This window comes from Bos javanicus, chromosome 8, assembly GCF_032452875.1.
Source record: "Bos javanicus breed banteng chromosome 8, ARS-OSU_banteng_1.0, whole genome shotgun sequence".
Lineage (NCBI taxonomy): Eukaryota > Metazoa > Chordata > Mammalia > Artiodactyla > Bovidae > Bos > Bos javanicus.
The window spans coordinates 63196754-63209188 of NC_083875.1; the positions used below are offsets into that span (position 1 = coordinate 63196754).

General features: G+C 47.7%; 1 protein-coding gene across 2 annotated transcripts in view; it reads left to right on the plus strand.

The window, feature by feature from the left end:
• The first annotated feature begins 3545 nt into the window (after positions 1-3545).
• The window catches only part of TMOD1 (tropomodulin 1), an 89001-nt gene continuing 80111 nt past the window's right edge, over positions 3546-12435 (plus strand). The window contains exon 1 of one of the 2 annotated variants that reach the window (XM_061425746.1): positions 3546-3661. The gene's annotated coding sequence lies outside the window, so the exon portion shown is untranslated. The remainder of the gene's footprint in view (positions 3662-12435) is intronic. The other variant, XM_061425747.1, reaches the window with a different exon arrangement.

Sequence of the window (12435 nt, forward strand, 5' to 3'; positions counted from 1 at the left end):
TTAAGAAAAATAGAGATATCAAGGGAACATTTCATGCAAAAATGGGCTCAAAAAAGGACAGAAATGGTATGGACCTAACAAAAGCAGAAGATATTAAGACGAGGTGGCAAGAATACACACAAGAACTATACAAAAAAGATCTTCACGACCCAGATAATCACGATGGTGTGATCACTCACCTAGAGCCAGACATCCTGGAATGTGAAGTCAAGTGAGTCTTAGGAAGCATCACTATGAACAAAGCTAGTAGAGGGGATGGAATTCCAGTTGAGCATTTCAAATCCTGAAAGATGATGCTGTGAAAGTGCTGCACTCAATATGCCAGCAAATTTGGAAAATGCAGCAGTAGCTATAGGACTGGAAAAGGTCAGTTTTCATTCCAATCCCAAAGAAAGGCAATGCCAAAGAATGCTCAAACTACCGCACAGTTGCACTCATCTCACATGCTAGTAAAGTAATGCTCAAAATTCTCCAAGCCAGGCTTCAGCAATACGTGAACTGTGAACTTGCAGATGTTCAAGCTGGTTTTAGAAAAGGCAGAGGAACCAGAGATCAAATTGCCAACATCCGCTGGATCATGGAAAAAGCAAGAGAGTTCCAGAAAAACATCTATTTCTGCTTTATTGACTATGCCAAAGCCTTTGACTGTGTGGATCACAATAATCTGTGGAAAATTCTGAAAGAGATGGGCATACCAGACCACCTGACCTGCCTCTTGAGAAACCTATATGCAGGTCAGGAAGCAACAGTTCGAACTGGACATGGAACAACAGACTGGTTCCAAATAGGAAAAGGAGTACGTCAAGGCTGTATATTGTTACCCTGCTTATTTAACTTACATGCAGAGTACATCATGAGAAACTCTGGGATGAATGAAGCACAAGCTGGAATCAAGATTGCCGGGAGAAATATCAATAACTTCAGATATGCAGATGACACCACCCTTATGGCAGAAAGTGAAGAAGAACTAAAGAGCCTCTTGATGAAAGTGAAAGAAGAGAGTGAAAAAGTTGGCTTAAAGCTCAACATTCAGAAAACTAAGATCATGGCATCCAGTCCCATCACTTTATGGCAAATAGATGGGGAAACAGTGTCAGACTTTATTTTTTTGAGCTCTAAAATCACTGCAGATGGTGATTGCAGCCATGAAATTAAAAGATGCTTACTCCTTGGAAGGAAAGTTATGACCAACCTAGATAGCATATTAAAAAGCAGAGACATTCATTACTTTGCCAACAAAGGTCCGTCTAGTCAAGACTATGGTTTTTCCAGTAGTCATGTATGGATGTGAGAGTTGGACTATAAAGAAAGCTGAGTGCCAAAGAATTGATGCTTTTCAACTGTGGTGTTGGAGAAGACTCTTGAGAGTCCCTTGGACTGCAAGGAGATCCAACCAATCCATCCTAAAAGAAATCAGTCCTGGGTGTTCATTGGAAGGACTGATGTTTAAGCTGAAATGCCAATATTTTGGCCATCTGATGCAAAGAGCTGACTCATTTGAAAAGACCCTGATGTTGGGAAAGATTGAAGGCAGGAGGAGAAGGGGATGACAGAGGATGTGATGGTTAGATGGCATCACCGACTCAACGGACTTGAGTTTGGATAAACTCTGGGAACTGGTGATGGACAGGGAGGCCTGGTGTGCTGAGGTTCATGGGGTCGCAAAGAATCAGACATGACTGAGCGACTGAACTGAACTGAACCCAAAATATACAAAGAACTCGTACAACTAACATTAAAAAAAAAAATCCAATTTTAAAAAATGGGCAGAAAATCTGAACAGGTGTTTTTCCAAGGAAGACACAGAGATGACCAATAAGCATATGAAAAGATGTTCAACATTACTAATCAGCAAAATACAAATCAAAACCTCAATGAGCTCTTACACGTGTCAGAATGGTTACTATCAAAAAGACAAGAAATAAGTGTTGTTGAGGATGTGGAGAAAAGGGAAGCCTAGTAAACTGTGAGTAGCAATGTAAATTGGTGCAACTACTATGGAAGTTTTGAGAGGTTCCTCAAAAGAATTAAAAGAACTACCATACAATCCAGCAAATTCCCTCAGGATTTATACAAAGAAAACAAAAACACTAATTTGAAAAGATACATGCACCCCTAGCCAAGATACAGAAGCAACCTAAGTGTCCATCAATAGATGAATGGATAAAGAAGATGTGGTATACATATGTGTATATATATATATATATATATACACACACACACACATATACACAATAGAACATTACTCAGCCATTAAAAAGAATGAAATCTTACCATTTGCAACAACATGAATGGATTTAGAGGGTATTGTGCTAAGCAAAATAACTGAGACAAATACTTTATTGATATCACTTATATGTGAAATCTAAAAAAGCAAAACAAATGAACAAATATAAAACAGGAACAGAGTTATAGACAGAGAACAAACAGGTGGTTGCCAGAGAGGAGCAGGATAGAGGGAGGAGAGAAATAGATGAGGGAGATTAAGAAGCACAAGCTTCCAGCTGCAAAATAAGTGAGCAAAGTATGAAATGTACAACGTGGGGAATTTAGTCAGTAACTCTGTAATGTCTTTGTATGGTGACATTATCACTGGACTTGTGATCAGTTTGAAATATATAGAAATATCTAACCACTATGCTGTGCAAAAGGAATTAACATGTAGGTCAATTATACATCAAAAATAAACTCGAGGAAAAAAAGATAACATTTTTTGTTTTGGGAGTGGGGGTTGGATGAGCAGTCAAAAGGTACAAACTTCCAGTTGTAAGATAAGTACTAAGGATAAAATGTACAGGATAAATATACTTAACACATGAAAGTTTTTAAGAGTAAATCCTGATTTCTCATTACAAGAAAAATGTTTTTCTTTTGTATCTATGTGAGATGATGGATGTTCACTAAACTTGTAATAATAAATTTATGTTTATAAATCAAACCATTATGCTGTACACCTTAAACATACAGTGCTGTATGTCAATTATATCTCAAAAAAACTGGAAGAAAGAACAGGTGGGGCTTTTTTTGGGTGGTTGTTATTTTAACCATGTACCTCTGTTGGAACTACGTGTTCACAAATTGTTCGTGACTAAAGCTTGGGCTCAAACAAGACTCAGCTGGGTTGCTGATGAGACGGGATGGGTCGTTGCTTCAATTAAAGCAGGTAAAGTTGTGGCAACCGCTTGGCTGGCTTTGCTCCATCCGAGGACCTACCGATTCTTAGGTCTTAGACCCAGCAGGAATGAAATCCGCCCACCTTTTTCTAGACAACTACCTGGTGGGGAAACCGAGACGAAGACAGGAGGTGACGTGCACCCACTTGGTCAAGAAGCCCATCTTCCGGGCGGCTGGAGCCCTTGCCCCGCGCTTCACCAGCGGACGTCCCTACCCGGCGGGGGACTGTGCGCTGCGCCCCGGCGCCCCCGAGTGGAGGGAGAGGTAAGGAGGGAGAGCCAGGCGGGTGGGGCGGGGCGCGGTGACAACGCAGAGCCGGGCCCGCCCCTGGCTCCTACCCCCGGAGCCCACAGCGCCCGCCCGCTCGCGGCCGCCCGGGAGCTCGTCCAGCCCCGCGCTCCGCTCGCCCGCGCCCGTCCGCCGGCCGCCTGCGCTCGCCCAACCGCCGCCCGCGCCCGTCCGCCGGCCCCCGCGGCTCCACGGCTCGGTAAGCGTCCTACTGGCCAGGGGTCCCCCTCGTGCTCGCGGGGTTCCCTGCCCCCGCGCCGGGGCCCCAGCCATATCTGGGCAAAATATTCAGCTGTCGCTGCCGCAGCCGCCAAGAGGGACTGAGCGTGGCTCCCTCTATAAATAGCCGCCGCCTGGGGTTGCCTCTGGGGCTGGGGAGCCGGGTGTCTGGGTCCGGAGCTGGGCGCTCGCGTCCCCACCACTCGGCGCGCGTGGCCCCGGCCAGGGCGCCCTTCTCTCTGGACCCTGGCGCCGCATCTGTAAATGGGAGAAGGACCTGGGAGCTCCGGAGGACTGGGGTCATGGCGGGGCCAGCGCGCGGCAGGGCCAGGCGCCCCGGGCGCTCAGCGGTACAGGTGCAGCCGAGCCGGCACTCAGGCGCAGCCTGGGTCCGGCTACCGAGGCTGTGCAGGGGGGAGTGGGGCGCCTACGCGCTCAGGTGGACTTGATACTTGGGGCTCGCGCTGCTCCTGGTTGCGGCAGGAAAAGTTTCCCAAACTGCGGGAAGAGACAAGGTTTAAAGCCCCACGGTAACTCGCCTTTCGCTCGGAGGCGGAAAGAAGAGGGGGAGAGCCTGAAGGCAGAAGTCCCCCCACACCCCGCCCCGGGTATCGTCAACCCACTGGGTGGACTTGATAAGCCTCCTCCCTCTCTGGGCCTCGATTTCCCCATTTGTGGGGGCAGGGTTTGGTTCCGCGCTGGAGCTGGTGGCTGGGCCGAAAGCAGTAGGGCACGCTCTTGACCGCCGGTTTTCCCCCACCTGTTCACCAGTTCCAGGCCTGGGACCCTGGGGGGCATAGACGCGCAAATCCGGAGGGGCTGCGGAGACTGGCGACTTTGCCGCTCCCTCTGACTCGGATCTTATACTAGACCTAGTAGGACCCTCGGAAAGCCTGGGCCATATACACCCAGGAAGCACGCTCCACGGTAATTATGGGCATCTCTGCTGGGTGGCAGCCATCACCTTCGCAAAGAAGCTTGTGAGTCAAACAGCTATAGACCCAGTGAACTGGGCAGGGCTAGAGGCTCCAGTCCCTCTGCTCTCTGCCCTCTGTTTTCACATCTGTATGATGCCTATGATGCTGCCTCAGAGCCCTACACACACCTCCTCCTCCTCCCCATCTCTTCTGGCCTTGACCTGGCCCTCTCAGACCCTTGAAGATGACCTGGCCTAAGCTTTTCCCTGTCTGAATCACAAAAACAGACCCTAACACAGGTTCTAGGCACTCCGCAGGGGCACCCGGAAACTTCCCGTTTTCCCCCCAGTGGTGACAACAATTTTGTTTCTGGGGAAGGGACGCAGAGCCCCCTGCTCAAGGTCACACACTACTGGGCGTGCCAGACAGTCTCCACCAGCCTTTCTCACTTTTTTGTTACACTTGCTGCTCAGGCAGGTCTTGGGGAATCCACGAGCACCCCACCAATGCACCCCCCTTCTTTGGTCTGCTATTGTCTAGGACTTTCTCTTACTCAGACAACAGCACCCTCATCTGGAAGTTTCGTTTTTGTTTCTCCTTTACTTTGGATCTTTTTTTTTTTTCCTAAAGCCATTTTAAAGCCTCACAGATAGAATGAAGAAGAAATGGAGACAAATAGTGAGGTTCTCCTCACTTGCAGCGACACATCAAGTAGGCAGAGAGTGAGAGCAAAGAGTGCTGTCACTCTGATGTGTTAGTTCTATTTAATGAACCAGCCTTGCAGATCCACGATTTAGAAGATGTTGACTCCTGAGTTTAAGTGGAAAGCCTGTGTTGTCTAAAAATAGCCTTGGCCCCACCTTATCAGGGTCCTACACTTTCTCCCTCCTCTGGGGTTGGGCTGCTTCCTGCTCCTCAGCAAAAAGCATAACTAGGAGTAGGTAGTGGCAGCTATGAGTAACAGGCCGACCTGGATGTTAGGACACCCTGCCTGCCACTGACTTAGAGTGACCTTGAGCAAGTGGGCATGATGTCTCCACTGCATTCAAAGTTTCCCTTGGAAGATTTTCTATCATGAGAAAAGTGAAGTGCCAGGGATAAAATTCAGGGGAACCCACCCTGTGAAGAGGAAGGAAAGAGCAAGGGGAAGCTGGCTCCCAAGAGCCAAGGGAGGAGAGAGATTGGCAGTGCCAGTTGGTGCAGAGAGACAGAGGATGAGGGCTGGGAAAGGGCCACCATGATTGGCAGGCATCGTGGGTGACTTTGGCCAGGGCATTGCAGAGGGTTCAAAAACGGGATCTGCCACTGCTTTACTGAAGCCAGTGGCCCAACCTGTCTGAGCCCATTTCCTCCTCCATACAATGGGATAATAAGAGCACCCATTTCACATGGGTTTCTGTGGGGATTGGTGTCGGGGGGGGGGGGTGGGGGGGGATGATGCAGGGAAAGCCCCTGGTCCTGTGCTTGGTACCTGCGATGCTGTTAATGCTGGCAAGAGGAGGCAGAAGCTAATGGGAGCTGAGGATGTGGAGACAGAGCCCACAGATCTTCTAAAAGCTTGGAGGAGAAGGGAGTAGGAGCTGACAGGAGGGGTTTCCAGGCTGAGGAGTGTGAGAAGAGGCTGAGCCAGACCACAGACCCCGGAGAGGGGAAGAGGGAGAGGCGTGCGTCTGAGGGACTGTGCATGGGAGGCTGAGGGCCTTCCTTCACCACCTGCTGAATGTCACAGGCTCTCAAACATCGCAGTCCTCTAGATTCAGGCTGAGCGAAGAAAGGGTAAAATGAAGCCAGTCCTGACTCAGAACCTGGTGTCCCCTTGGGAGACTTTAGTATCTGTGAAGGGGGGTAGTGATGGGCCATGCAGGGTCGTTTGATGCTGCCAGAGGCCTTGTGACCTTGGCTGGCTTATTTCTGAGATGACATCATCTATTGATGACTCCTGCTGAGCCCAGTCATAATGGCCTTTTCCAGGCAATGTTTTGATTTTTCGGTCGTACTAATGGGCCAGCCAGGCTGCCAACATTTCTAAAGAGGCCATTTCACTTTTCACTTAAAGCCAGAACAGCAAGTGATCAATTATTTGGCCACTAGGAGCTATTACCAGTTTAAAGCCACAAATGGTCTGTATGGAATAACATGAATCACATGGCAGGATTGGGGGACCATTTCCTATTTCTTGTTTTGTTGTGTAAAATCCTCCTTTGATTAATCACGATAAGACCAGACTCTCTGCTTTTAACAATAGGAAAGAGTGAGCTCACTGAAGTCAACCTAGGACAGCCTGGGAGTTTTTCTTCAATGTTAGGATGTGCTGGATCCAGATCACTTCTCATCTGAGATACTAAACAAGCTCAAGCATTTCTTTTGTTTCTCCTTTTCTTACATCCTTTTGTTTTCCTCTTGGAGAAAAACAGATCTGTCTCTGTTTCGGTTCTTCTGAGGGCCCCAGCCCTGGCCCCCACTCACTCTGGGGCTTCTAGAGAGGTCCATTTCTGGGAGATGCTTCTAGTGGGTGATGAGCAGAAGGGCCTTGAGCCTCACTCAGCCTTCCTGGACTCATCTCTGCCATCTCTTGAATCTCAGTGCCACTCTCAACCCTGTTCCTTTTCACCCCACACCTTCCTCCTGTCCTATTCACTCCCAGGGCTCCTACCACCCACTCGACACTCAAACTCCCAAATTCATGTGCCCAGCCTGGACCATTCTTCACGGCTCTAGGCATCTATGACCCCAGCCTATTGAACAAAGCCAGAGGGTGTCCCAAATGCACTGCACACCCAACAGGGCTGACTCAGGCTCAGTACCGTCTTCTTCCTGTGTCCCCACCTCTTGGTTAATAGTAATATCACCCAGGCTCCGAGCCAGAAGCCTCCCTACCTTTCACCACCCCATTCATTTGGTCAACAGTCGTGTCAGTCTATCTTACTTAGTACCTCTTCTTTTCATGTCTGTCCCCATAGTCACTACCCCCGTCGAATACTTTGCCATCTCTCCCCTGAGCTAACGTCAGAGCCTCTTAAGAATCTTTCTGCCCCAGTGTTTTCTTCTCATGCTGTTGTGAAAAGATCTTTGTATTAATAAAACGTAGCTTAGACGATGTTATTCCTCTCCATTTAGGGACTCCCCACTTCCTGCCAGATTCCTTGGCATTGATCACCAGGACCATCAAAGATCTGACCCCAAGCTGCTACTCCAAAGCCATCTCTGGACACTCCTCCCAGTTCTCTGTACCTTCTGGTCATGGTGCAAACATATGTGACTTGATGCTTTGCTGCCTTTGCCCATGCTGTTCCTTCTGCATGGAATGCTGTCCTCTTCCTTATCTACATGGCAAACTTGGGCTGTTCATTCGCTAAATCGCTTCTGACTCTTTGCCATCCCATGAACTCCAGCATGCTAGGTTTCCCTGTTCTTCACCATCTCCCAGAGTTTGCTCAAACTCATGTCCATTGAGTCGGTGATGCCATTCAGCCATTTCACCCTCTGTCACCCCCTTCTCCTCTTGCCCACAATCTTTCCCAGCAAACTTGTAATCCTCCATTAAAGTAGAGCCCCTCGTTGCTTCACCTGTGCTCCCACAGCCCCAGCTATGGTGAGTTCTAAGTGTAATCAGCTATTGTCATCCTTATCTCTGACTAGATTGATAGGTCCCTGAAGGCAAGAGTTTATGGCTCATTTATTTCTGCTTCCCCACTGTTGAACTCAGAGCTCAACCCTGGGCAGAGTGCAAGTGTTTCATGTTTTAATCGATAACAGATCACTGAATGAATGAATATGTAAAAGAATAAGCAAATGAAAGCCCTTAACCGTGACAATTACACAACAACAGCTACATGTTTTCCCATCCCACCACCATGTCGGCTCCCTGAGGGCAGAAACCACACCTGTTCTGCTCCCCACCAACACTGCAACCTCTTTCAGCCTTCTCACAATAAATGGAATGAACCCCCGATCTCACTGGAAGCTCACAGTAATCCTGTAAAGGGAGGAAGGGCTGGTATAATGACCCCTTTTTGTAGACAGCCCAGTGAACCCCAACAGGAATCATTCCAGGCCATCCAGTGCACGTGTGCTCTCCCTGGAGAAAAACCCAAGCGCTCTCTAGGGTTTAGTAAACTTGAGAAATTGGAGTCCTTGTGTTCTGCACTAGTGAGTCTCTAGCAATAGAATCTCTTAAGATGTTGTTAATGCAGATTCTGCCTCAGTAGGCCCAGGAGGGGGCCTGAGACTCTGAATTTCTAATAAGCTTCCTAAATAATAAGCTTAATGATTCCTAATAAGGGCTAATGCACATCTCATAATGTGAGGGTCATCCTGCATACTCTGACCACCAAACCTTGGGCACCAAGCTGCCCATGACTTCTCTCAGTTTTCCCTTGGTGATTGCATTTTTTTGTTGTTCGGTTGCTAAGTTGTGTCCGACTCTTTGCAACCTCATGGACTGCAGCATGCCAGACCTCCCTGTCTTTCACAATCTTCCAGAGTTCGTTCAAACTCTTGTCCATTGATTTGGTGATACTATTCAACCATCTCATTCTCTGATGCCCTCTTCTCCTCCTGCCCTCAATCTTTCTCAGCATCAGGGTCTTTTCCAATGAGTCAGCCCTTTGCATCCTGTGGCTAAAGTACTGGTGCTTCAGCATCAGTCCTTCCAATGAATATTCAGGACTGATTTCCTTTAGGATTGACTGGTTTGACCTCCTTGCTGTCCAAGGGACTCTCAAGCATCTTCTCCAACACCACAATTCAAAGGCATCAATTCTTGGGTCAAAGGCATCAGCTTTCTGTATGGTCCAACTTGATGGGCCATTGCATTAAGATAGTGTTTTATTAAAATCTACAAATGAATTAATTTAAGCCTTGACTCCAAATCACAAATCCAGGGTTCTTTCTGTTTTGTTTGGTTGGTTGGTTTTGTTTTTGTCACAAAGCGGGCGTGAGCGGCATGACAAGGCCAGGGCGTGTGGTGTGCAGCGGAGCATGTGGGAAGCCCGGCTAATTCGATGTGCAGGGGGCGGAGACTAGCAAGGGGGCAGGGGATTGGGGAAGGGCCTTGCGGCCAGGTGGCTGGGGTCATGTGTCCTGAGCACACTGGCAGGGAGAAAGCCCAGGAATGGCAGGCTGCTGGAAGGGTCAGGCTTGCAGCTGTGGGTTATTTCCACCTTCTACCTTCCTGCCTTCTCCTTTCCTCTTCAGAGAAATTTAGATCCAGAAATGGCTTTTATGTCAAGCTGCCTAGTTCCTGGTCAGCCTAGAATCCCCCGAGTGCCAGAATTCCAGGTTCCTGTGTCTGATTGAGTTTTTTCAGTGCACATCGCTTACACGTTGGCTCTCTGAACCCAGGGTGAGCACCTGGCCCGTGCAGGGGTGGGAACCCGACTCCTGCCTCAGAACCCTTAAAAGACAAGAAAGAGGGGAACCAGGAAGGCGGACTTCCTCCTCACAAACCCAGAAAGACTTAAAAAGTCAGACTGAATGGCAGCATTGAGCGCATTTGTTTATTATTTTTCTATTGCATTTCATTAGACAGACCATTGTTGGCAAAGTAATATCTCTGCTTTTCAATATGCTATCTAGGTTGGTCATAACTTTTCTTCCAAGGAGTAAGCGTCTTTTAATTTCATGGCTTCAGTCACCATCTGCAGTGATTTTGGAGCCCAAAAAAATAAAGTCTGACACTGTTTCCACTGTTTCCCCATCTATTTCCCATGAAGTGATGGGACCCGATGCCATGATCTTTGTCTTCTGAATGTTGAGCTTTAAGCCAACTTTTTCACTCTCCACTTTCACTTTCATCAAGAGGCTTTTTAGTTCCTCTTCACTTTCTGCCATAAGGGTGGTGTCATCTGCATATCTGAGGTTATTGATATTTCTCCCAGCAATCTTGATTCCAGCTTGTGCTTCATCCAGCCCAGCGTTTCTCATGATGTACTCTGCATATAAGTTAAATAAGCAGGGTGACAATATACAGCCTTGACGTACTCCTTTTCCTATTTGGAACCAGTCTATTGTTCCATGTCCAGTTCTAACTGTTGCTTCCTGACCTGCATACAGGTTTCTCAAGAGGCATGTCAGGTGGTCTGGTATTCCCATCTCTTTCAGAATTTTCCACAGTTTACTGTGATCCACACAGTCAAAGGCTTTGGCGTAGTCAGTAAAGCAGAAATAGACTAGTCTGTCTAGTCAAGACTATGGTTTTTCCAGTAGTCATGTATGGATGTGAGAGTTGGACTGTGAAGAAAACTGAGTGCCGAAGAATTGATGCTTTTGAACTGTGGTGTTGGAGAAGACTCTTGAGAGTCCCTTGGACTGCAAGGAGATCCAACCAGTCCATTCTGAAGGAGATCAGCCCTGGGATTTCTCTGGAAGGACTGATGCTAAAGCTGAAACTCCAGTACTTTGGCCACCTCATGCGAAGAGTTGACTCATTGGAAAAGACTCCGATGCTGGGAGGGATTGGGGGCAGGAGGAGAAGGGGACGACAGAGGATGAGATGGCTGGATGGCATCACTGACTCGATGGACGTGAGTCTGAGTGAACTCCGGGAGTTGGTGATGGACAGGGAGGCCTGGCGTGCTGTGATTCATGGGGTTGCAAAGAGTTGGACACGACTGAGCGACTGAACTGAACTGAACTGATTGCATTTCACTTACACCATTAAAAGGCTATGAGATTGCTTAAAATAAACCCACACCAGCCACATTATTGGTAAAAACAGAGGAAAGGAAGAGAGGAGGGAGAGATGGCAGAAAACTTGAAAATGAGGATCATGAAACTCTGAGAATCTGGTGGGAGTCGTGGACCCTTGCTCCAGGAAAATGAATACACCCATGCACACAACAGTTTGCATGTCACTCTGAAGGCCTTTCAAAATGCACAACACAGAATAAGGAGAGGAGTTATTTCATGTCCTAGCTGAAGATGGACATTCCAGTCAGCTCTGAGATAAATCATGATGGCCAAAGGGGAAAGGGAGAAGAGATGAATTAGAAGCCACGTCATGTCTGATTGAAAAACACCAGTCCTCCAGGAGAAAGAAATGTTTTCTTAGTCCTGGTTCTCAGAGTCTTGGGAGATAGTTTTGCATAGTGGTTATAAACATACCTTCCTGGATTCAAATCTAAGTTCTGTCAGTTACTGGCTGTGTAAACTTGGGTAACTGTTAACCCCATGTGCCTCAGTTTCCCTATCTATAATGTAGGGTTACTGTGGGGATCTCAGTTCACACATATATGAAGTGGGGTTGTTGTGAGGACTCAGTTATTATAGGTAAAATGCTTAAGCCAGCATCTGGAACATTATTCATATTAGAAAAGTGTGTGCTATTATGAGAAGGCAGCGTGGAGCAGCGGTGATGAGTACAGGTTGCCTGTCTGGATTCAAGTCCCGGCTCTGCTATTTATGAGCCTTGTTACCTAGGCCACTGTAGTAGGTTAAATAGTGTCCCCTGAAAAGTCATGTCCACCCAGAACCTCAGAAGGTGACCTTCTTCGGAAATAGAGCCTTTGCATATGTAATGAATTAAGATGAGGTCATGCTGGGTTGGGGAGGGCCCTAAATGCAATGACTGGGGTCTTTATGAGACATAGAGTGGACTGACCCAAGGAAGAAGGCTCTGTGACCACGGAGGCAGAAACTGGAGGGATGCAGGTACAAGGCAGGAAATGCCTAAGGTTGCTGGTCGTCACTGGACGCTAGAGGAGCATGGAGACAGCCAACCCTGCCCATGTATCAATTTCCAGTTTCTGGCCTTCTGCACTGCAGCAGGGTGAATTTCTGGAGTTCAAATTCATCCAGTTTGTGGTTATTTGTTACGGCAGCCCCAGGAAACTGCTGC